The sequence below is a fragment of the Prionailurus bengalensis genome, chromosome A1 (assembly GCF_016509475.1).
Source record: "Prionailurus bengalensis isolate Pbe53 chromosome A1, Fcat_Pben_1.1_paternal_pri, whole genome shotgun sequence".
NCBI lineage: Eukaryota > Metazoa > Chordata > Mammalia > Carnivora > Felidae > Prionailurus > Prionailurus bengalensis.
In genome coordinates, this window is record NC_057343.1 from 16,478,748 (window position 1) to 16,505,675 (window position 26,928).

Here is a 26,928-nt window from a genome sequence, read left to right on the forward strand (position 1 = left end):
AATGACACATTATTCTTTTTTTTTTTAATTTTTTTTAACGTTTATTTAGCTTTGAGAGAGATCCAGACAGAATGAGAGTCAGTTGGGTGCAGAGAGAGAGGGAGACACAGAATCTGAAGCAGGCTCCAGGCTCTAAGCTGTCAGCACAGAGCCTGACGTGGGGCTCGAACTCACGAGCTGTGAGATCATGACCTGAGCCGAAGTTGGACACTCAAGCGACTGAGCCACCCAGGCGCCCCTAATGACACATTATTCTTATCATATTTGTTTAATCTGAATTATGACATTTTATGAAATCTTAAAATAAGGGGGTTATGGGAACTCTTTACTTGATGAAAGACTTTCTTGCTTCCAAGTTATTTCCTGACTGGCAATCTTTGCTTTCCTTTCCTGGAGGTATGGACTCCCTAAATAATGAAGAAATACACTGAAAAATAGTTAATGATTTGTTTTAAACCCAAGCTTTTCTTGTGCAACAGAAGTCTTTTAGTTCTGCAGTATTTTTTTTCTTTGTATATTTGTTTGTTTATCTACTGAATTCGTAAAATCAAGCCTCTGATTAGAGGTGGCAGTAGAACTTAAGAAGGCTAGCCTCAGGCTTTCTGTTTTTATCTATCGCTCTATAGTATATTTTCCAGATGTCAACAGGTGCTCCATTGCAAACATCACCATTTTACCAGAAGCAAATGGTTCCCAATGAATCAGGTCATGTTTACGTGCAATTTCCTTTGGGTTTTACTCTAGGAATGGTAGTGACAAAAATAATAGAATAGGTACGATTTAGTCAACATCCATTAGGTACATTAACCCTCACTATTTATCATTCACATGTTATAGATGTGATTCCTCGGTGAGGAAGACCTACTATATGATCCCAGGTCCACCTGTCTGACATCTCACCCTCTATGTATTACCCTATACCACACCACCTTCCAATTTTTGGTTTAACATTTCTTCCTCTGGGCACAGAGTGATGGAAGGATCTATGAAAATAAATGCTATATAAGGATAAGTTAAACAAGCATGGCAGAAAAAACGATGACTAAAATATGCTGTAAAATATGAAGGAAACCATAGAAGGATCAAAAGCAAAACAACTGTGGGGAGAAAAACAAAACTCATGTGAAACTTTAATTATACTACTTTTAAACAGAAGTATACTCTTTATATGAGAATAATTAAACCTGTATGCTTCTAATTTATCTGACCATTTAGAATATCTATTTGTTTTGGGGCGCCTGAGTGGCTCAGTCAGTTAAGCATCTGACTTCAGCTCAGGTCATGATCTCACCGTTCATGAGTTTGAGCCCCACGTGGGGCTCTGTGCTGATGTGTGCTGACAGCTGGGAGCCTGGAGCCTGCTTCGCACCCTGTGTCTCCCTCTCTCTCTGCCCCTCCGCTGCTCATGCTCTCTCTCTCTCTCAAAAATAAATAAACATTAAACAAACTTTAGAATATCTATTTGTTTTATAAGAAACACCATATAAAAATTAACGAGATGTAGTTGTCTATTTAAAAGGTTATTTAAAATGTATGCAATCAGTTGATAAATATAGTACATACTAGTTTTAAAATGTGATTATAAATACAAAGGAACAATACTGTTGAGATAGCATTATATATTAAAGTGGGGTCAATACATACTTCATTACTTTTTAAGTGAACAGTTTTCACCTTAAATATGAAGTTAATTAAAAATTTAACTATATATTTATTACAAAGAGAAAAATGTCATTACTTAGAACTGAACAAGAAGTGATCTTTTACTAACCAAAACTTTAAGTTTTTTCTAAGGCAGACACAAGGGAAAACAAAACAATGTAAGTAAATAAGTTCCTATATTAAATGCATATTTTTTATAGTTTTAAAAAAAATATTTATTTTTGAGAGAGAGACACACAGGGCACAAGCAGGGGAGGGGGCAGAGAGAGGGAGACACAGAATCCGAAGCAGGCTCCAGGCTCTGAGGGGTCAGCACAGAGAGCAATGTGGGGCTCAAACTCATGAACAGTGAGATAATGACCTGAGCCTAAGTCGGACGCTTAACCGACTGAGCCACCCAGGAGCCCCTTAAATGTATATTTAAGTGATAGATGCAACTTGAAGTGGGTTCTGAATTCAATGTAATTTCATTCCAGATTTCTCTAGGTTTCAAAAACTGTCAACGATTTTAACTTATTAACCATAAAATTCAACTTTGAAAAATATTTCAAGAAATTTTGTAAAAAAATAAATATGACCATAATAAAAAGTATTCATATTTCAAAGTTTATTTATTTTTAGAGAGAGAGAATGCACACAAGTGGGTGAGGGGCAGAAAGAGAGGGGGGGAGAGAGAGAGACTCCTAGGCAGGCTCCGTGCTGTCAGCATGGGCGGTGCCCAATGTAGGGCTTGAGTCCATCACCATGAGATCATGACCTGAGCCAAAACCAAGAGTTGGACACTTAACTGACTGAGTGACCAGGCACCCCAAAGGCGTTCATATTTTACAAGAAATGTCCTAGTATTAGACATACAGTAAAATAACTGATAAAATATGTGAAAATATACCAAGAATAAATATTCTGTTGATGAGTTTTAATATTCAGTAAATCATTGTGAAATTTTAGTTTCATAAATATACAGACATCTTTAATTTTGTCTTTTATAAGGGGATTCATCTTTGAAAATAATTTTTGAGTGAAACTGTTTTATAAGACCACAAATATAATAATAATTTATTGGTCCATAAATAACTTTTTTTAATTATGTCATTTTAATTGTCTTAGAGTTTCCTCTTACTCTAAAATGTATTCTAAATTCAACAATAAATTATATGCTGTCTTTACCATTAATTGCTTGATGCCCAGCTGGTCAGAGAACACTCGACATTGGGGACAGTTTGATCTTAAATGCCCCCACTGTAGGAGTGTGTGGGGCCTCTGACCAGCTGGCCAGGCAGGCACACATCAGTGTTTATACATGTCCCAAAGGAAAGGCTCTGGGCTTCTCTTATTCATTAAGGAAAGTAGTAATAAAACAAAAACACTGTTAAAAAATTGCCTGTTACTTGAGTAGTAATTACATGCCTGCTTCAATGATTCCATGGTGTTTGAAAATGGGAGTTTTCTTACCCTATCATCACTTCTCCATTTACTAAGTCGTATTCCTCTGTATGTAAAAATATTCCCCTCCTCCTTTTTATTATTGTGTATCACTATGGACCCATGGATTCTTCCATTATTTTTTAACATGTTGTGATGCATTGCAATAATTATTAATTTTGAACTTATTGAGGTATAAGATACATGTATTAAAATGCACAGATGTTAATGTGATGCTTGATATATTTTTGAAATGTGTATGCACCTGTGTAACACAACACAGATAAAAATCCAGAAAAGTGACTGCACTTCATGAATCTTCCTCTTGTCACCTCCTAGTCATTATATATATATGTGTGTGTGTGTGTGTGTGTGTGTGTGTGTGTGTGTATTTATTTATTTATTTATTTATAATGAGAGACAAAGTGCAAGTGGGGGAGGGGCAGAGAAAGAGGATCCCAATCCCAAGCAGGCTCCCCACTGCCAGAGCAGAGCCTGACGTGGAGCCTGAACCCACAAACCACGAGACCAACGGCGAGATTATGACCTGACCTGAAACCAAGAGTCAGATGCTTATCTGACTGAGCCACCCAGGTGCCCCCATTACATTTTGTGATCACAAATATAACTGCTATCACTATAGATTACTTGTACATACTTTTCACTTTATATAAATGAATCATAAAGTATGTACTGCTTACATCTAGCTTTCTTTGTGCAACATCAGCTCTTTGAAAGACATCAATATTGTTAGTAATCATTTTTGTAATTTCAAGTCTGCATAATGTTTTCATTTATGAAGATAGGACAATTTATTTAACATTCTCTTCTTGATAACATTTGTGTGATTTCCAGTTTCTATTTGTGGCCAGGAATATTGCTCCTATGAACATTTTTTGTCCGTGTCTGCTAATACATATCTAGGAATGTAATTTCTGGGTCAAATACTTTTCTTAAGCCGTTATAGCAATTTTCCTATCACAAATTATACCGGGTATTGCCAATTATCCACCTATAAGTCTATATGTCTCCCTATTTGTTTATGCCATTCCTTATGTCAAGAAATCATTTTGAATTCTTTTATTTATTATTTATTATCAAGGATGGGTGTTGAATTTTCCTAAGGCCTTTTCCACCTCTATGGAGATGATTATATAATTGTTCCCCTTACTCCTAAAAATATGGTAAATTAAATGAATGGATTTCTTTACATTGAAACATACTGCTTTCCTGAAATAAATCCCATTTGGTCAAATATGTAATATTTTTAGTAAGACTAAAATTTTTATTTACATTTTTTGTGTCTATGTTCAGAAGTGAGATTGATTTATAATCTTTACTATGCTGTCTTCAACAAATTTCTGTTTGAATACTGTGCTTGCTTCATAAAGAGCATATGAGTTCTGTCTTCCTTTGGGAGACAGGGAGATGTGCCACTCAGACCTTTCTTTGAGAGGATTTACTGCCTGCCCGTAAAAAGTGTGGTCCCTTAACAGGCCCCAGCTGTCCACCCCTTCAGGTCCTCCTCAGTTTCGGAGCCCAGGACAATGACTGCACAAGTAAGCTAGACAAGAGCTGAGCTCTTTCCACACAACCTGGGAGACCTCGAGTAGATAAGTTTCCTCTGAGCTCCCCTTTACACTGGCAGGGATTTTTGTCAGTTCTGCATCATGGTCTAATAGCTTCCCTTTCTCAATCCTGCTTCCTCCCCTTTTACTTTCAGAATGTCATTTTCCAATAAATCTTTTGCAATCATCTAATTTTATCTGCTTCTTGAAGAATCCAAAATGTGATTGACCAGTTTTCCACACCGTGGGGGAAAAATAAGTAGCACTGAAATCATCTGATATTTGAACGTTCAAAACTGTCCTGTGAAACCCATCAAGAATGCTCTTCTTTTATGGGATAGTTACTCCATAACGTTTCCTACTTATTGCATACCAATTAGCTTGGCTTTTCTATCAATAATGGGGTCAGTTTGTATAAACTGTATTTTCCTGGGAAGTTATTCAGTTCATCTGAGTTCTTTTGGAAAAGACAGCTATACAAATGCAAGAATTCAGGAAATGCTAGGCTCACAGTGTCCTTCCTGAGGAATCTACTATGGGATGAGATGATGGGGTACATAGAAAAGGATGAATGGTGGGCATTAAATGTATGTAACAGTTCATCAAAGATCAATACAAAGTTAGGAAAATGTACATTTTTAAATGTTCTTAAAAGGAAAAAAAAACCGAGAGAGACTGATGGAGAGAAAGGAAGGTATGGAGCAAAAGGGTTTATGCTCAACCAGCTAATAGACCAGAAGATTTAATGAAGCAAAAGAGGGACACAAAGGTTTTATAAAAGGTATTAATATAAAATACAAACTATACTAAATAACAAGAAAATACAGGTTTTGATGACCTTCAAGTCTTCCCCTCCACTATGGCAAAGATACATTTTCCAAAATATTAATCTCTCGGACAATTCCCTTTCTTAAAATGTCACCATGGCTTATAACTACTGGGATTCAATAATTCACTCATACATCAATCAACAAATATTTATTGACTGTGTTGTTTGGCGCTGTATTAGGCTCTGAGAAATTAGGAAACGAAGCTGAAACAGTCCACACCCTCAAAAAGATGACTGTCATACTTGCTACATTGCCATGTCTCTCAACAAACTGAAAAATGTTTACTAATTCATTATAAATCCACCACCATAATAGCTAACATGTGGAATACTCAGAATAATAAGAAACAAGTGTTCGCGACATCACTTCAGATACAAGTTTTCATTGTTCTGAAAATTTTCTTTTTTTTAAACTTTTTAAAAATGTTTTTATTTTTGACACAGAGAGAGAGAGAGACAGAGCATGAGTGGGGGAGGGGCAGAGAGAGAGGGAGACACAGAATCCAAAGCAGGCTCCAGGCTCTGAGCTGTCAGCACGGAGCCCGATGTGGGGCTCAAACTCACGAACCATGAGATCATGACCTGATCTCATGACCTGAGCCGAAGTCGGTCGCTTAACCGATTGAGCCAACAGGTGCCCCTATTCTGAAAATTTTCCAAATATTTGCCAAAATCTCAGGGTAGTGTTTCTGTCTTACATTCTCTATAATGGACCAGTAGAGTTAGAATAAACTATTAACTGTGAAAATATGCTATAAACATAAGAATTATTTGGTAACTTTCATTCAGTATTAACAAGAATTTAGTGTTCTGCAACATTTTACATTCCTTAACAAGTAGCAAATACACTGGGAGCTGAAAAATGTAAAATAAGTAGTTCTTTTAGAAATGTTAGAATATTTGGGCTACTCTTCTTTTTTTCTAACTTAGCAAAATTCCTGACAGATAGTATGTGCTCTATGCCATGATACCGTTTGCAAAGGGTGATGTCATAGAATCAGATGTCTGAGCTTTCCATTGAGCAAATGAATCAAGTGCAGATGGCAAAGGAACCGACCACAGAAGGTGAGAAACAATGGGAGGTAAAAGAGGCCCTTCAGTGTTTTGCTCTTGCAGCTTGGGCATTGATCAGTTGGTTCAACTTTGCTATGTATTAAATACTCAGAAATTTTAAAAAGTCTAAAATATAAGGCATTGGATCTCAGAAACCCTTAGAAAATCCAGAAAATGGGCTGGCTCCCTCTTTTCCATGCTTCATTTTCAAACCAATCTATGTGGTTCCGACCTCTCTCCTTTGCTTTATACATTATCTTCAAGATGCAACTCTTCCTCTTCCCTCTTGGGGTTCTAATGTTGCAAGTGAAGAGCGTACTTCCCAACATTAAAATAAATAAATAGGTCACTGTAGGTGCTTGGTAGATACTACTTAAAAATGATTTTGATAGAAACATAGTTAAAAATTTTTTTTTTACTTTTCCATTTGGCATAGTTAAGGACAGATGTGCATATCATGAGCATAATACTGTAGATGAAAAATCACACTATGCTTGACTTACTTTGGCTAAAGTAAAATCTATAGACATAAAAGCGTTACACCCAGGCAAACATATATGCATAAAAATTTATACTCAGATCACTAATAAACAAACAATACATAACGGAAAAATTAAAGTTTTTCAAATGTTTGTTTTTGAGAGAGAGAGAGAGAGAGAGAGAGAGAGAGAGAGAGAGAGAGAATGAGCAGGGGAGGAGTAGAGAAAGGGGTACAGAGGAACTGAAGGAGGCTCTGTGCTGACAGCAGACAGCCCGGTGAGGGTCTCAAACTCAATGAACCACGAGATCATGACTGTTGGACACTTAAACAACTGAGCCACCCAGGCACCCACCATTTTTTAAAATATAAATTCAAGTGACTTAATGGCATATTTGACCCAGTAATCTACAACTATAAGTAGAACAGGCAATTAAAAGAGGCTCCTGAAACCAAGTAAATGTTTTTTTTTATATTGCATAACTGTAAGATTGCTCTGGCCTTTCTTCTGTTTAAGCTTTATGAATGAATATTTGTTCAATGCTTTTTGGTCATCCTTACCATACCATTAGTTACATTATTTGCCGAATCATTTATGGCACATAACATTAAAAGTGACAAATAACATAAGGAACCTATTAACTCATAAATGGATTGCTTTTCTCAAATTTATCCAAATTCTTCACCTTGAAGTGATTCAGCACCAGTCCAAAGCATATAGTTTAAAATCTAGAGTGTGATATTCTACCCAAATATAGATATGTCTCTTTGTCACTAAAATAGATACTTTTGAACTATTAATACTGACATATACATTTCTAGGAGGGAAATTTATCCTAGAGTAACATCCATTCTAATTTAAGAGTATTTATTCCCTTAAATTAAGCATTATTAAAGTGGGTTGCATAAATTGAGTAAAAGAAATTTACTTATATAATATTATTTGGTGTATCCTAAATTACTAAGACTAAATATATCCACGTTCTAAATTGGATATATGCTTAATTAGTTAATTATCTTGTGAATGTTTCTTAATATCTCTGCTATATGAAAAAGAATATCCCCTGTAACATGAAATTTCTATGATTCAGTCAATTTTTAAAAATTCCAGTTGATGGCACTTTAATAGAAAATGTATGAGGCCTTTTTAAAAGCACTTCAATAAAAACTTGTTGAATTCTTTAGTTTCATCTTCCTTTGGAATCAATATTTTTTATCTAATGTGTCAAAACCTACATTTTTTAAAACTCAAGATTATGAATATTAAATTTATCTTTTTCATATGCTCAGTCTAACTCAAATCAACATAAGGGAGTTTCAACTTACAGTTATGTTTAAAAATTCATTTAATGTCAATTATTTAGAATTTGAAATTTTCACACACACACACAAACCAAGTAGTTGTCAAATGAATGAATAAATGAACGAATGAAGAGATGGATGGATGAACAAATGAATGGTTAGGTTACGATCTTATCTAAACAAAGTCAACTTTATTTTAGGCCCATATTGCTGCCTGGAAAGACTAAACAGAATTCAAAATTCTGTGCAGAAAAAATAACTCCCTTCGCTCCTGGTCTCAGCACAGGACCAGATAATGATTTATCGGTATGTTCACAGCTGATCGATAAGAGCAAAGATTCTTGTGCTTTCCACTACTTCTGAGCAGCTGAAAATTTAAAGACATTAATAGTTTGATCTGACATCTAAAGAAACCTCAATCCATAAAATAGTTATAAAAAACAGCTTAAAAGGAATCAGGCACTATTATATACATATGGTTCTAAATCAAAGTTTCTTAAATTTTCATGTACCACAGAGTCCTTTGAAAATATGGAGCATCCTGTGGATGCTTATTCAGAAAGAATACTTCTAAACATAAATGCATAATATTATACAGTAAAAAGTATTTAAATATATTTAAAATCTATTTAAAGACTAATATGTGATGTAGTAACATATTCTTTTCTATTAATGCGCTATATACAAAGACCTATTGGCAGGTAATTAGACTAATTTTGAAATAATGATCAGCATGTAAATATATCAAGTATATGTTAAAATGGTAATATGAGTGGAAAATATGATTTCTACTATTGACAAAGACACAAGAATTTCTAGCAAAACTAACTTTTTGGCCTATGTTCATAATCGAAGGAAATTATATATTCTACTTAGAAGTTAGTAAAAATAAAGATGTATTTTTTTCTCTCCTCGTTCACAGATATCCTTGAGTTTTATCTATTGCATCTTTAAGAAGCTCTTCAAGTCTGACTTAATTAGAATTGGAAAGCTCAAATGAGAATTTTAACTGGAAAGCACTAACCAGAGAGTTGTTTTTAAGGAAAGGTAATTAGAGAATTTGAAGGACTTTTTGGAAAGAAAAGAAAGAAAGCATTATTTTTGAAATAAAAAAAATTACACTTTTCATCTTAATTTCAAGATAGAATGTTATGTGGTTACAAATGTCCTATAATGTCAAGTGGAACAAATAGGTCACGACACACACACATGCATGTGCACACACATACATACACACAAAGATGTTTACTTCATGAAGGAAAATCCTGGTGATTTGAGGAGAAATCCAGAAGACTTAACATGTAAGTAAATATGTAAGGGGAAAAGAGGGAACAGATAGAGAAAAAAATGACCAAAAATGAGCACAAATATCAAGGGAAATTTTCCTATTCTAAGGAAATGTTGAGTCTGGACACTGAGAGGGCTCATCAGGTCTTTGGTTGAAACAATGAAAACAATGACATACAATTAGACACATCCTGCTGATATCTCAGACTTCCAAGTTTTTTTTTTTTAAGAGAAAGAATGTAAAATGATCGGTCTATAAAAATGAGTAGTTGACAATGGAGATTCAACTAATATCAAACTTCTTATCTTTTCTTATTAAAATCTGCAAGGGGCTCCTGGGTTGCTCTGTCCGTTAAGTGACCAACTTCAGCTCAGGTCATGATCTCACAGTTTGTGAGTTCGAGCCCCGCACCGGACTCTGTGCTGACAGCTCAGAGCCTGGAGCCTGCTTCAGATTCTGTGTCTCCTCCTCTCTCTGCCCTTCAACTTGTTCTCTCTCTCTCTCTCTCTCTCTCAAAAATAACTACACATTAAAAAAATAAAATCTACAAGACATATCATTGTATCTATTACATAATTTTTAGTAAAAGATTGTGACTCAAGAACACCGCATCCAGCCAAGTTATCATCACTCTCCTGTTTGGATAAAAGACGCATGTCGTTATACTAGAATTCAGAAGGTACATCACTCATATATCTTATAGGAGCAACTTTTCCAGAAAGTATTGTAACCAAATATTAAGTGATTCACCTCCAGTAGGTAGGAAGAAATAGTTTGAGCAATGAGTCTTGCAATACTGGAGTTAATTCAAATGTCTATTTGTATGGTGCCTGGAGTTTGGTAATAGAGTTAGTAAGTAAGATACTTGAAGCAGAAGAGACAGAAAGAGACTATCCAAAAACAGTTTGGAATTCAGTTTTAAACTATTTCATTGTAACCTAGGAATTGGTGGGTAGGATTTGAGGTTGGAGAATAAAAAACAAAATAGCAATTTATTTTCCTTAGTCTCCTATAAACAACATAGGTCTTCCTTAATTTAGTTTATGTGTGTGTGGGACTCTTTTAATTAGGTGCAACTGGCCTGTTCATAATATCATATTAATATTATTATCATGAATAATAATAGTATTAGTTTTGCCTTCCTATTATTTTATACTTGTTTATTTTCTTGGTTTCAGTTCTTTTATTTTTTGAAAAAATTCTAATGTTATTTAATTAATTAATTAATTTTAAGTAGGCTCTACTCCTATCGTGGGGCTTGAACTCACAGCCTTGAGATCAAGAGTTGCGTGCTGTACCAACTCAGCCAGCCAGGAACCTCTACTTTTGTATTTTAAATAAGAAATAAATACACCAAGAATTTAGGGGTTAACAAAGTAAGAAATCCTCTTCCAAAAAAAATCCCCAAAGTCAAAAGGAAAATGAAGATACAGTTAAAAATTCTCTAGAAAGGAGACAACCACAATAATTACTAGCAAGTTGAATCCAACAGGTTATGAAAAGAATAAAACCGTGTAAAAATAGTGTTTATTTCAGGAATGTAAATACTTGTGATTATCATTATATTTTTCACTATAATTCATTACTCTGTGTGTGTGTGTGTGTGTGTGTGTGTGTGTGTGTGTATAATTGCATGGACTCTGGAATCAGAGTGCCTGGGTTTACAAAGAGGTTTTACCTTGCACTAGCTATGTGGCCTTGGCCAAGTTACTGCATCTCTCTGTGCTTCACTTTTTTATCTGTATAATGGGCCAAAAAAGTATCTACTGTAGTACTGTTATGAGAGATAGCAGGTTTTTGTGGTAAAGCATTTAGAGCAGTGCATGGCCCTTGGAGGGAGCTTAATATGCATCTACCTGGATTGTCCATCCCTGCATTGGAACATAGGCTCCATGAGGGCAGGGACTGAGCAGGTTTTTCCAGAATGGCACATGAATAATAAAGAATGGCACATGAGCTAATAAATACTTACTGAATGAGTGAATGAACCTAGGAATGGTGTAATGAAGTGTCTGCACAACTTTCAGTATTTTTTAAATGTGATGATACTGTACATGAAAGGGTGTTTGATAAGGATCCATCGCCGTTCCTAACTATGATAAAAAGCATTTACCAAAAACCAAGAGAGAACTTCCTGATAAAGAGTGAAAGTTTTATTAAAGGTCTATTAAAATTAAAAATAAATGAAATGTTTATTTTACCATTATCATTCAACATTTTGGAGTTTCTACCTAATGCAATAAGATTAGGAAATAAAATATTAGTAAAAATACGAAAACACAAATTTATCTCCATTTGGAATATTACATGATCATATATTTTGAAAAACTAAGAGACTCTAAGAAGCATTAATAGCTTAATACAAGATTCACATACAAAAATCCGTATTTTCTCTATATTAGCAATGTAAGTTATAAACAGAACTGATTACATGAAGAATGAAAAAGTGGTCATTATTAAAGAGATACAATATACAAAATTTATGAACAAAAACTGAATAAAAATTAATAAAAATTATAAGAAGAAATAATTAAATGGTATAGAGCACAAAATAAGATCCAAAATATAGGGAAATATTATGTTTCTGGATAGATAGACCTAATATGTTAATTAGGACAATTGTCTCAAAATGAATACATACATTTAATGGCATTTCACTTAGGATATTTTTTATTTGTGCTATTTTATATATAACTTGATAAAATTATTTTATTTAATATGGAAGAATATCCAATAATTACAATACTTATGAATTGGAGATTATGATACAAGAATATAGCAAGAAATATAAATTAGTTGAATAGAATTTTGAACAAAATTACTTCTTACTATGTATAGGAACTTCATTTGTGAAAAAGTAGAATTTCTATTCAGCTGGAAAAAGTTGTTCATATATTACATGGCACTGTAACAATTCTCTAACCAAATAAAATTGTTCCCTATCCCATTTCATAACAATAAATTTCAGATGGAGTAAATATTTAAATGTAAAAAGAAAAAATGACACATTAAAAAATATAGTTGTATAGCCCCAGGGTTGGGGAGAACTCTTGAAGCAAGATTGGAAACACAGAAGAGTATACATTTTATTACACATTTTTTAAAGTGTATTTATTTATTTTAAGAGAGAGACAGAGAGAGTGAGCGGGGGGGGGGGGGGATGGGAAGCAGAGAGAGAGAATCCCAAGCAGGCTTTGCACTGTCAGCATGGAGCCCAATGTGGGGCCTGAAATCACAAACCGTGAGATCATGTCCTGAGCCAAAACCAAGAGTAGGATGCTTAACCGACTAAGCCACCCAGGAGCCTGTTATTATACAATTCTTAAGTAGAATGGCCAAAGATACCATAAATAAAGTCATAAAATAAGCTACGGTAAAACAAATTTGCTACATATGAAGCATATTTAATCTTCATATTATACAAAGAGAATCTATAAATTGAAAATAAAGTTACAAACAACCCAATGAACAAATGTACATTATAAACAAGTATTTCACAGAAGAAAATCAAAAGGTCCGAAACACTGGACAATTGTTCTCATTAACAGTCCAGGAAAGGCAAATTAAAACAATAATGAAGTACTTTTTCGTGCATCATACTGCCAAATTTAAGGAACTGTGGCTACAGGCTCCCTCATTCATTGAAAGCTAGAAGAATATGAACGATAACAGCCTTGCTGGAAAGTATCTGGTGTTTACATAAATTCTGAGAACCACAGTCTCACTTGGAGGGACCTTTCCTACAGAGAAAGAATTACCATGAGAGTATTTCTTTATATTTATTTCATCATTGTTTGTCATTACCTGAACGTTTTCCAAACGAGAACAGGTTGAACAAATTGTGGCATATCCCTATATGAAATATTACAATACCTTGGCATCTGAACTAGAATTAATACTCTATGTACTAATTGTGGAGCGATTGCCCTGAGGTTTCATTTTGTCCTGTTGGAGAGCTGCAGCATAGTTATTTACATAAAGTCTCCTTATTTAGGTTCTTTAAACGTTAGTTGAGAATCTACTCTATATCAGACACTGTCCTTGGTATCACCTACTTGTATCTTAACTACTTTTTGATAAACAAAGATATCTGTAGTTAGACCCAACTTTGTGTATTAAAATCTACTTTAAACTCCACCCTCGCATGCAGCCTATGATCTAATCATTCCAATGTCACCTATGATCTAATCATTCCAACGTCAAATGTTCCATTTGTGGTTTTCGTCTTGGCTCCTATTCCCTCCCACTTACCAAATTCTGCCAAACATTCAAAACCCAACTTAGGTCTCATCATGTCTTTGATGCCCTTTTGCAAAACTGAACTGTCTTTAACCTGCCATGTTCTCTTTGCTTGGAGGTGGGGTAAAGGGAAGGTATTACAATTAATTTTTTACAAGAAGAGGGAAAGAGCCATTTTCAAAAAATGAGTTTGTAAGAAAAGTAAGGAAGGGGTGCATATTACACCATTTCCGATTCTCTCATCTCCTTGAAGGGCTTGAAACTACTTACAACTTTACCTGAGCTCGGTTAGTGATATGTCCAGTATAAATAATGCAATATCAATAACTATCTTTACTTTTTTAGAGTTAATATTCATTTTACATTTTATTGGCTATATATTTTTACTATGAGCCTATTTAAAGTATACTTTAAATTAAAAATACCAGCAAATAGATATAGTTTGTATTGATTTGAGTAAGGGCATGAAGCACACAGTAAATATAATTCTACAATAACTTGGACGACAGATTTATTTAGAACCATGATACATATTTGGACCAAACGAACAAAGATATGGCAAAAATAATTTAGCTCATTGACACTATTAATAAAAATATGCTTGGAGTCTGATTATAGTGAGACAGGCAATAACTAACATGTATATAACTAACGAGCAATAACTTATCATGTGCCTTATCCTGGGCTAGAAGCTCTTCATACCTCATCTTAGTTGTTTTTGGAAGTGGCTGTTATTATTATCCACTTTTTACAAAAAAGGACAACAGGCCTTCAAGACATTAAATAGATTGCTCATGGTCACAAGGAAACCCAGGCAGCTTGACTCCAAGTTCTAAATTTGTAATCGATAGATTATCTGTCTGGTATGTAAGGCAGCTGTGAGATTCTGAAAATTGCTTAGGCATCAAGAGTAAGAAGATGTGCATTAAATCCAGCCTCAACCAGTTTTAGTTGTGTGCAAATGACAAAGTGGGTAACTTCTCTGCTTTCCCTTTTCCCATGTTGAAATGTGGACATTTATTCAAGATATTTCTCATCTACAATAAGAACCGGAGACATATATATCAAAGCGTTTTCAAAGTTAACTCTCAGAGGATTGTGGTGCAGATGAAAAGTGAAAGCACCTTGAAATCTATAAATCAAGGAATAACAGGAAGGGACCAGTGTTATGTGACAAGGCTAAGACTGTTCGGAGAAAAAGCAGATAACGGTCTTGTTCGGTTTTGCCACGTACATTTGCTTCTCCGCACATAAAAGCAGTCCCAGTTATAGTGCTTGATTCATCAGAAAGGTAAAGTAGTCCTTTCCTAGCGGGACGGTTTTGCATGTGTGGACATCAAAGTTTTGTACATGCACTTTCTGTTACTGTAAACTTAAGCTGGGTATCTCCTAAGATGGCATGTGATCCCTTTTGTGCACTGCTACAGATAAATCATAAATAACTAATTAGTGTTATTTGCCTCTTCGATGAAAAACTGGAAAATCTGCTTCAACTCCTAAGGAGCCATCAAACAAATGGCAAGTGTAAATCACCACCACCTTGGGCTAGGTTTAATTGCTAGAGTAAGCAGGGAGTTATAATTACTAACTTCTCGATAGTTTAGTTCATAAACATCGTTTTTTTTTAAATTTTTCACATAGTGAGACAGTCATATATTTCCTTCTCCTTTGCTTGTTAAGGCAGTATGGCTTTTTCTAATACATTGGTGAAGATTTTTGCATTTATAATGTTTTTGATGGGACGTAATATTCCTTTCTCATGCTGCCTTCTTCTGGTTTTGATGCCAAAATTATAGGAGTCTCATAGAATTAGAAATGTTTTTGAAAGATTGGAATAAGATGATATTCTGTGAGTGGTAGAACTCACCTGTTTTCTTGCATCATTCTTTCTTAAATATATTAACCTTTTTTTGTCTATCATATTAACTTCAAATATGTTTCCAAGTTTCAGTTTCTGTGTGAATCTTTACTATAAAAATGGTTAACTGTTAGTTTCATATCGCTAATGAAATCTAGAATTTCAGTGTAGCCCAAGTACTAATTCATCCAAATAGGTCACCAATCTATGAGACTTTATACATGCACACCGGGGTTTGTAAAGGCTACCTGTCTGCTTTACTTGAAAGCTCAGAAAATCTTGTTCACATGCAAACTCCTAGCCCTCATAAGAGATTTAATACACTATGTTTTAAATTAATTGCAATATTACTTATTTCGTCCATGTGTAATTCAGTTGTTATTTTATGTGTGTTTATCCCTTGATAGATTTTAAGTCTATTAAATATCACTGTGATGACTGTACAGGATTTTAATTAAAAATACACTGTAATTTACTTTATTGCATCCCTTTTGAATACATGAAAGAATGAGGGATTAAATACGAATATCGGTCTTCTTTGGTTCTGCTTTTGCTAAACATCGCTTAATTGCTTTCCAAAAGGATTCAGTTTCAGCAAAAATAAAAAGTGCTTGTCTCACTAGTATCAATGGAGTATAAAATATAGAAGACTACATAACTGCCTTACTGTCCTTTGCTGATTTATCATTTAGTGTTTAAATTATTTTTATTGATTTTGATCACATTTTGTAAGTTCCACTTTTCTATATATTTTTTATTTTATGGTTTTATTCAAAATACACCAAGGAATACATACTATTAAATTATTACAGAGATAACTGTGAAATGAAACAAATCTTTCAGAGGTTACAAATCACACCAAGGTTAGTCTTCATTTTTTCTGTTTTATATTTTTCTTCCTTAGTTTTGTTTAAAGTGTGCTGCACATGAATGTCAAGTCCTGTGATTTTAGGTTCCAATGAAAGCTCCGTGGAGTAAAATATGTCTTAGGTTCTGTTAAATTTAAACAAACATTATCAAGCTTGCCTGTAATTGTCAAGTGGCCTGGGGCTCTTAGGACCCTGGGGAATATAGCAGTAGATGATGCCCTCCAGGTTGGATGGGGCGTGGTGACAGTTATGTAGGACCAAACGACTTGAATCTTCATATCTTAATCCACTTTGACTGATGAATATTAAATACAGGGAAATCGAGGGGCACCAGGGTGGCTCAGTCGGTTGGGTGTCTGACTTCAGCTCAGATGCCTCGGGCTCAAGTCTGATCTCACAGTTCGTGGGTTCAAGCTCCACCACCGGCTCTGTGCTGCCAGCTCAGAGCCTGGAACACGCTTCAGATTCTGTGTCTCCTTCTCTCTCTGACTCTCCCCCACTCACACCCTGTCTCACTCTCTCTCTCTCAAAAATAAATAAACATTAAAAAAAAAAGTTAAATAGAAGGAAAGTGGAAGTACAGGAGTAAGGTCTCACCAATCTAATATGGCAATATACCATCGTACGCTATTAATACTTAAATTTGTTTGAAGAATTTATGCTACAAGCAGAACATTCACTCTCAGAGGCTCTTCTCAGTCACAGCACCTATTAAACAGGAAAGATCCTAAAAAATGCCACACAGGCCTTTTTTTGGCAAGTGAGCCATGCAGCAGAATTACGTGGATCATGTGTCTTGGTGAAAAACCATGCTGGTCCAAAATGCCAGACAGGCAACCAAAATGGTTCCCGTAAATGAGGGGAAGCAAAGTGGACACGGAGCCAACAGCTGAAGCTAAGAAGACATGAGAGGCTGGAAGTTAGCGGGGCCTTGCAGGGTCCTAGGTCTGAATGCCTGGCAGTTGCGATTGGTTACAACTGGGCGTGTGGCTGGACGCATTGCCTTAAAAGGGGCAGAGGAGATAAGGCTGAGGAGCCAGGTGTCCTTGGCTCCTGCACCGTCGGTGTGATGGCCTCCAGCACGTCACCAGCTTCACTTTTAGAGTTAAAGGGACTGCCTGTTGACTCACAGGATCCCGTGACCTTAACACGAAGGTGCTTTGACAGAGTTGGTGTGATTTACAATGTAAGGAGAAGAAAATAAGCTTTACTTCTATAATATTTAAAAATTAAGATAAAGATAATTACTACAATTGTTTTAATTTTTCAGTTAATAATGGGAAGTTAAATTGAAGAATACTAAATGCAATTTTAGATTTAATTTATGAATACTAGAAGAATTGGCCTATCGAGTGGGTGTAAGTTTCCTAAATTTTATGTCACTTTCATTGATCTTTAGAATAGCAAAATTGAATACTCCCAAGAAACAACTCTATATTTATACCTAACCTGCCCATATATTTAATAATTTCCTTCCATTGGCTGCCTTTTGTTGTGGTGGTGTGCACAAGTATTATGATCTTTGAGACAAGCATTGACTTTTTCCTGTTACAATAGCTATACATCCTTATTGCTTAAAGATTTTTAAAATGTCGAAAGTACTTATTTCAAAAGTACAAAAGAAGTACTTTGTCAAAAAGTACAAAGAAATACTTTTTTGTCAAAAGTACAAAAGAAGAAAACAAAAACGCACCCTAAATCACACTGACCAGAGATATATGTTGTCCATATATATACATATACATATATGTGTGTGTGTGTGCGCGTGTGTGTATGCACGTACACATACACAGATATATATAGGAAAGAAAATATATATATTATGGAATATATGTATTCCAGAAAATTGGAAGCTGTCTCTCTCTCTGTATACGTATGTATATATGTATGTATGTATATATATATATATATATATATATATATATTCTAGAATATTATGGCATTTATATATTCTAGAAGTGTACTTTAAAATTTTTTAACAATTACAGGCTTTTAGGGAATTATTGCAATCACTGGAAGTAAATCTGCATGCTTTACATGTAACTTTGACTTTTTGACTTTTCAGGATGTGGTGAGGCTCCTCAGAATGCTATACATCATTTAAAATCCTACAGAGCACTGTGGTGAAACAGAGACCAAATTAAAAAAAAATCCTCCCAGCAAATTTCATAACAAAGATATTAATAATCTTGTTTTCATTCTGAAAATGATCTGAGTATTTTACCTTAATTAAGGCTTGCAGCTCTTTGATGTTCCATTTTATCTTGCCAGATTGTTTTCTGGTTAGTTTATTTTCATGAGTGATGATGGAGATTTTTAATCTGCCATAGTCATCCATGTACCATCAATTTGACAAACTGTTACTTAATACCAATGATGTACATAGTATTATGTAGCCGGTAGAAGAAAATAAGACCAGGATTTTATTTGGTTGGGACAGTAGTTTATCCCCAAGAAATACACTGGTATTTATAAATTTGAGAAGAAAAGTGAATTACCAAGACCATCCCCATACAACAACAAAATGAAAAGTGACTTTGTTGTAAAAGACTCAGATGCAACATCAACAGCCAGTATGAGTTTTTATACGTATATAGTAGTTATCACATGATGAAACAAATTAGAGAGAAAAAAAGCTTCACTAAAAAGAATTAGCAAATTAAATTGGAACACAACATGCTTTATCAATATCACACAATCTATTTGTATCGCTAAGCATCTAGGTAGGATAAGGCCATAAAACCCTAGTCTTTCAAGATTAAAAATAAAGCTATAAAACTAAGCAGTGCTACCAAAATAACTTGTTTTTTAAAACTTCTTCTCTGAGATTGCATAAAAATAACTAAATTAACACTTGGGAAAAATCTGGAAACTGACAGTGTGAAGCTAATGAGAAAAGTCATGTCATCCATGTGGGCAGGGCTGTCTAGGTGAGAGAAAGTGATGGATGTCCTTCCTCCTCTGAATGGAGTGATGTCTTTATTCCACTCACAACTAAAGAAAATACCACTTAGATTTTTGACTGGTTGTTGAAAAAGGCACATGTAAAGGGAAAGAATCATTTCTTTTCTTTCCTCCACTGAGTTCCTTTAGCAGTGAACTTGGATCTTGAGATGTAAGAAAGACCTTCAGTAATTTATGAGTTCTGTAGCAACCTAAGAGAATTCTTAACCTCTATTTTAAATGTGTCAAAAATAGATATATATTAGGATACATGGAGGGACAGCATTTTACTAGAAGAAGAAAACAGTGGGGATTAATTCCTCATTTCTCATGCCTCAGGTGAAATATACAGAAGGAGCTAAAGTCAAAACAGACTCCCACTACAGAGCCAGTTACAGTATGAAAAATGACCTTCTCCTGCTTTTGGATCAGATTTTCTGTAACAAATGGAATGTATTAGCATCACAGTCATCTAAAAATATCATTTTTGTCATTTTGCTATAAAGTAAAAAAATAATCCAAAAAGTATAGATCATACTGGTTTATAAATGTTTGTTTGCTTTTTTTTTTTTTTTGGTAAGTTTTAATCTGAATTAGGTGACCTATAAAAGATGCAATTGTACCAGGTAATAAAATCAGGTAAAAATCAACTAATTTCATGGAAACTTATAATTTTATAGTTTCTTAACAAAAGCTCTGCTAATACTGCAGAGTGCAGAAACTGTAGTCTACTGAAAAAATAAAAAAAATAAAGTATGTAACTAATTTTTAAGTTCATACCAGATGTTTAAAACTATTACATATATTTTTAACGGCCTCAAATATTCACCAGATGGCAGTCTTTTCCTTAAATGTGGCCAAAAACAAATTTGATCTGCTTTATTTCATCTATTAAAAGAGACAAGTGACTTAGGTAAGCAGAGAGCCTGCATTTATCTGACAATGTTAGATTTTAGTGCCTTCTGAAAACATACCCCTTAAAATATCCCTAAGGAAATCTGTTTATTCTTCTAAGGGATCACCTCCGATCATTTTCCTCTATCATAATTTTTTCCTTTCCTTTTTCCTTATTCAGAGTGAAACTACATTTTATTTGATATATAATAACTTATTTATATTTATTTAGACTTAATTGTGGTTTTATAAGCATGGTCCTTTTCCTCTCTCCTGACTTCTAGACCTCTCTGAAATAAGGGTCAAACTTCTTGGCTCGACCCAACCTCTCCTAGCTTCACAGCCCTCCTAACCATTATGGGGATATCCAGGAAGTCTTTCCCAAGAAATTTCCTTACCAGAATTTAATAAGTTTGACTCCAGTGATCTACATCAGCATCTTTGAAACCTCATCATAACCTAGATATAGGATACAAATGTGAATCTTTAGACATTGGTCAAATTGGCATGTTTGGTTCTTGAATGATGATGCTTCTTGGGCATGATGATGATGATAATGATATTACATCAAATGTAAATACATTAGGCAGTTCATGTGAAGTATTTCCAATTTCTAATTCTCATAATAATTGTGAGAGGTACCCATTACCATTTTCTGCTTCATGTTAAAAACTCACCCTTGGGTCACACAAGCAGGAAGGGATGGAGGGAGGTAGGACTTGAATTCTTCTCCATCTGATTCCAAACCATGGAATATTTCCTCTTATGCAAAACAAGCCTTAAAACATTTATTTATATTTGCATGTGTTTCCTTATTCCACAAAATATTTAAGGTAGAATTAAAGTGATGTGTATGACAATATTTCTATTTGTTTCTAAACAAAACCTGAATTTTAAGCCTGGCTTAAGAACAGATATTCTCAGTAATTTTTGGCAAGTTTCCTGAACTCTACGCTTCATTTTTCTCATACCTGTACCAGGTGATGTTTCCAGGAGTCAGTGTGTGTATGTGTGTATAGGTGGTGGGGGTGAGGATTATATCAGAATGCCCCTTAATTCCCCCTAATTTCAAAGTTAGACATAGAATCTTTTTTTTTTTTTTTTTTGGTTCAGAGGATCAGGCAGCCTAGATCACGGTTAAGTAGAACATGGTATGGTAATGAAAAATTCATCCTAAACAGGTGCTTCTAGGACATTTGACTTAATGAATACTACCTGCAAGTCAGGCATTAAGTTTAGGCTGAAAAGTACTAAATGGAATATACTTAAAGTGTACTTTTCTAAGACTGGTAATTTAAAGTCAGGCCAGAAGAAGCAAAGTTCCTCAGATGATAAAGGATTAATGGGTTCTGATATTCTAGAATAAAGTATACAAGAGAGGTATGAGCTAGCAACATTTAATATGTACTTAACTTATCAAATACAATTTTTAAAAATTTAAGCATTTCATAGGTAGAACTAATAGTTGTATCTGCACAAAGCAAAAATATTTTATTTTGATTCCATTTAGAGTGAAGAGTATATCATACACAAAAAAATTCATCTCATATGACAATGTGTTTTAGACTTCCCCAAATCCACTGAGTATTTATATGCTTTACTTTGGAAATACAATGGTACTAGTTCCTTCTTTCATTAATGTTAAGTTTCTTCAATATTTGTGTCTTGCAAAATCTCAAATGGGTATTTCTTCAACGTTAGGGGCACTATTCCTTTACTTTCCCAAAACTGCAGATGTAAAAGCAATTCAAAAATCCATATTGTACAGAAAACAAAATAGATGAGGATGCATATTATGTATTATTTACTTTTTATTTATTTCAAAGTGGCAGTTGATTGCTGGATTAGATTTCTTTAGGTCAAGGGTTTCTTTGTGATCATATACTTTTTTAAAGTTTTTTACTTTGTGATCATATTTTAATAATATTTCGGTCACCGTAGGCAGCCAAGCAAACCTTAAAAATAACAGCCCTCCAGGAGAAAATACGTGATTGCTTTATTGAAACTTTGCTCACCCAAACCATTCTGCTAACTTTATTCTGTCTTTTCATCTTGAATTGTTCTCCTGTTGCTCTGCTGTGGGGAAATAGATTCTACTTACAGAAATGGGTTAGAAAAAATTCAGGGAAGAAAGCCGCCACCACGGGGTGAAAGCACCCGAGGTGTGCCAGCGAGATATTGTAATGGGATCACGAGTAACTTGTTATATCACCTTCAGGAAATTACTTTCCATATGACATCAATATACAACTGTACATCTATCACAAACTTCACTTGTCCCCCAGGCCCTTTGCTTCTCACGTACACAAGTCAATGATTACTGTCTGATTGTTTTCTCCACGTTCACATATGTACGATCATTTTCTTCACATTCACCATGTGGGTAATATCTTGTAAGCTCAATAAATATAAATATGGAGACGAAACCCCTGTTCAGAGCTCTTGTCTCCTCCTGGACAGTAGCCTCCCTCGTATTCAATTCTACGTCTGCTCTCTTGCTGGACAAGAGGGAACTCCAGACTCAGTCTGTGACACTCTGCTACAGCGGAGTTGAAGAAGGAGCAGAAGCCAGTGATACTACATCAAGAAGAATATGGTGATTCTATATTCCCTGGGCTTAGCACAAATAATAAATACCATAGGGTGAACTATACCAGATAACCTTTAGAATATCTTCCAAACCTAAACAACTATCTATGATTTTAAGAAAAACAGTTCCATTTTCCATTAGTTTTATTATAAAGGTGTGTGTGTGTGTGTGTGTGTATGCACACACAAATGTGTGTGTTTGTGTGTGTGTGTGTGTGTGTATACACATGTACACACACTGCTGGGTATTGTGAAATTCACCAAGAAGGGAAAAGTGATACATATTTTCAACATAATATTTTAAGCAGCAGAATGAATATTTTAAGCAGCTATCATGGTAGCAAACGAGAGGGACATTTTGTTCCATCAGGGTTTCACAATTTGTCTCACACATGAATGGGGAAAAGGATTTGTGTTGTCTGCAAAATAACTTCCTCCAGTCTGGGAGGCGGGGTCCATCTCTGCACACTCCACCATCAGGTTCAGAGACAAGCTCATCTCTGAGCCCTCAACCTCTGTGTCCGGCCACGCACAGGGTGAAGCTGTGATGGGTGCTACTTGACTAGTCATCTTCTACACTCCTGTGAATATGCCCCTCTCACCTCTTCCCAGAGATTTCTCAGTGCACTTGCACTACTCCCTCATTACTGCCAATCATTTTTAAGGTATTTATGTGTGTGTGTGTGTGTGTGTGTGTGTGTGAGACAGAGAGAGAGAGAGAGAGAGAGAGAGAGAGAGAACAAGGGGGGAGGGCCAGAGAGAGAGAAGGAGACAGAGAATCCCCAGCAGGCTCCGCACTGTCAGTGCCTAGCCCAAGGCAAGGCTCGAACTCAAGAAACTTGAGATCATGACCAGAGCCAAAGTCTGACACTTAACTGACTGAGCCACCCAGGCAACCTCACTGCAGATCTTTTCCTGTGATAATTTAGGGGGAATTGAGGACATCATATAACCAGTTTTGTTAAATCATTAACTTCAAAGCATTTAAAATTGGATTAGGACCCCGGTATGAAGGAATTTCTGGATGCTTCTCTGGAGTCAGGACATAGAGAGATCTTTCTATGTTGCTCAAAGATCAAGTTGTACTCCTAGATTACACCATGTTCTAATGGGCTGGCTGAGCTTGCTGGATATCTGATGGCCTAAGTAACCAGGCACTTTGGCACAGAAAGAGTAAAGACCATGAAAACAGAAAAACCAACTCTCAGATCTCCCTTGGGAAAATTATTCAACTTCTCTGAGCTTCAATTTCCTGATATACAAGACAACAATGTAAAATGGTCTTAAGAGAATGCCTGGTACATTGAAATGCCCAATTACTGTTCACAATTTGTATGGTTATTCTTTGATCTACAACCACCATAGTAAAATGTAATAGAAATTTACAATGCATCTGAACCTATTTGCTTTCTCAAATTACATATTGGTTTTGAGGAAAATTATCCAACACACTGCTAACTGAGGATTCACTGACATTTTGAGCAGGGGGTAATACACATAACATAAAGTCTAAATAAATGCATCATTATTTCTAATTTATACTTTATTCATCATGGTATTATTGTATTCAAAATTCACACTTATATTTGATGATACTAAAATTGCTTCACAAGTAAGCCTGTATCTCCAAATCAAACAAATCTATCTACTTCCCCTAGGAAAATCCAGATACCAAGGAGGAATGGCATAATTAGGTTACACATGAGGGGTGAGGTTCCTGCAAAGTTAAATCCACTCCACTCACTCATGATCTCATTTAAGGGGGGGAAAAGCTGTGGATTCAGCTGGTAAATTTGCAATTATGAATTTTTCTTATCTTGCAAAAACCACCCATTCCTTCTGGGTTGGTTTGAGCATTCTCTCACAAGGCTATATTCTGTAAACTGGCTCTCATAGGCTCCAGGCTCACAGTTTAGAATTGTTGTCAAGTGTTTCTAATACATGATTCAAACAACAGTGACTTGGAACATTGATATATCTAGAAGTTAATTGATCTAGAAAATTACTGCAGAAAGAAAAAAAATTGTAGTAATGAAAATGAGAGTACTCTTTCTTCCTAACTGCTTGAAAAATTGGTTCTTAAACATTTAAAATTCCACACTACTTAAATCCTCATTTTATTGTGCTTCAGATATTACAGCAATAAAATTTTACTTACCTTGCGTCTTACCAGTGAATAAGTAAATATAGTAGGTTGGAAAAGGAGGTATTTTTAAAACAGCTATGAGAAGTTTTAATCATATTTTTTTTATAATTCCCAATGATATTGACACCTTATCTATTTGGTTAATTATAATTGTTAAATGACTCACTGTTATTCCTTAGTGATTAATTTTTCAAATCACTGTAATTAATTAAAGTCAATGAATATATGACTTACTGAGACATCATGTTATTATTTTTAGATTTAATCACAACATTTTTAATGGATTTGAGGGGGGGGGTTAATAAAAATGGCTCCAAAGAAAGCTTTTCACCAAAACTCACATTTGAAAGATCAATTTCAATCTCTCTTATTTTTAAAATAAGTTCTGAATTTTTAAAATGTTATTTTTATTAATTTTTTGAGGGACAGAAACAGAGTACGAGTGGGAGAGGGGCTGGGAGTGAGGGACACACAGAATTGGAAGCAGACTCCAGGCCATGAGCTGTGAGCACAGAGCCCAGTGCAGGGCTTGAACCCATGAACCACAAGACAATGAACTGAGCCGAAGTCAGACGCTTAACTGACTGAGCCACCCAGGCGCCCCTCAGTCCTCTCTTACTTTAACATAAACTCACTCTTCATACCAGCACTAACCCTTCACAATGCATTTGCTTTGGGGAATATGTAGTCTCTTCAATGAACATACGTATTTTTAATTAAGTTAAATTAAATGTAATAAACATAAAATGATCTAATGGTACCAAGGTGGAGGGACTTACTGAGCTCTCTTAATGCTAGGTACTTCAGTGTGTTAACTAATGTTTCCAACTACTTGCTGAGTAAGGACTATAATCCTCCTTTTATGTATGAGCAAGTCAAGGCCCTAAAACCTAAAGGATCTGCCTGAGATTATAAAACAGGATTTATATCCAACTCTCTCTCTCTCGATTCTCTTCACTATATTTCACCCCTCTGTCCGAAAGCAGAGAATAAGGGCTCCATTTTGTGTACCTTTACGGTGGAATGGAAATGTCTCAACGCTTGGAGTTTTGTTTAATTGTTTGAGTTTTTTTTCCCTCCCACTTGATTTTTAGAAAAAGGCTAAAAGCCCTTTACTCTTGTGGGTTCCAAACATATTTAATGATGATGATGATTATTTGACTTTCATAGTAAGCGTGGTATGCTGAAAGGGAAGAGTGGGGGCATGTGGCTCAAAGGGATTATTTATAATTGGCTGGTCCTCGAGAAGAATAAAATGTCAATGTAACTATGGAAGTTAAATGGTGCATTATTTTATGAGTCAGAATGACCAGTTAGCTTATGCTACATTGTCATATTAGCAGTACACCATAGTCTGTGTTTTAAAAATTCTTCTATTTGGGACAGAATTATTCATATCTCTCATGATTGCCATTTGCCAGCTGACTAAACACAATCTATGCTCCATGTGAGATTAGCTTTCAAACTCCCTGCTGTGGAATAATAGGACTCAATTTAATTTTTAGACTTCCAAAGTGCTTGTTAATAAAAATACTTTATATTGGTTACTACTTTACATCATAAAAAGACTTCAAATTGGTTACTACTTTACATATTAGGGGATAAATTTCAGCTTTTTCGTTCTAATGGTAGATTCAGACAATATTGTAGACAACCTTTCTGTTGACAGTCTAAATCAGAATAGAAAGTATAATTGATGAGTTATCTACTATGTCACACAACAGGGTAATAAGTATTTTTGAGGGAGAACGTCTTTAATACTTTACTGTATTTCTCTCTTGCCCACTT

The 26,928-nt window shown here is 35.0% G+C and overlaps 1 protein-coding gene across 1 annotated transcript in view; it reads right to left on the reverse strand.

Annotated features, from left to right (window-relative positions):
• The window catches only part of TRPC4 (transient receptor potential cation channel subfamily C member 4), a 199,962-nt gene that overhangs the window by 110,786 nt on the left and 62,248 nt on the right, over positions 1-26,928 (reverse strand). The window lies entirely within an intron of this gene.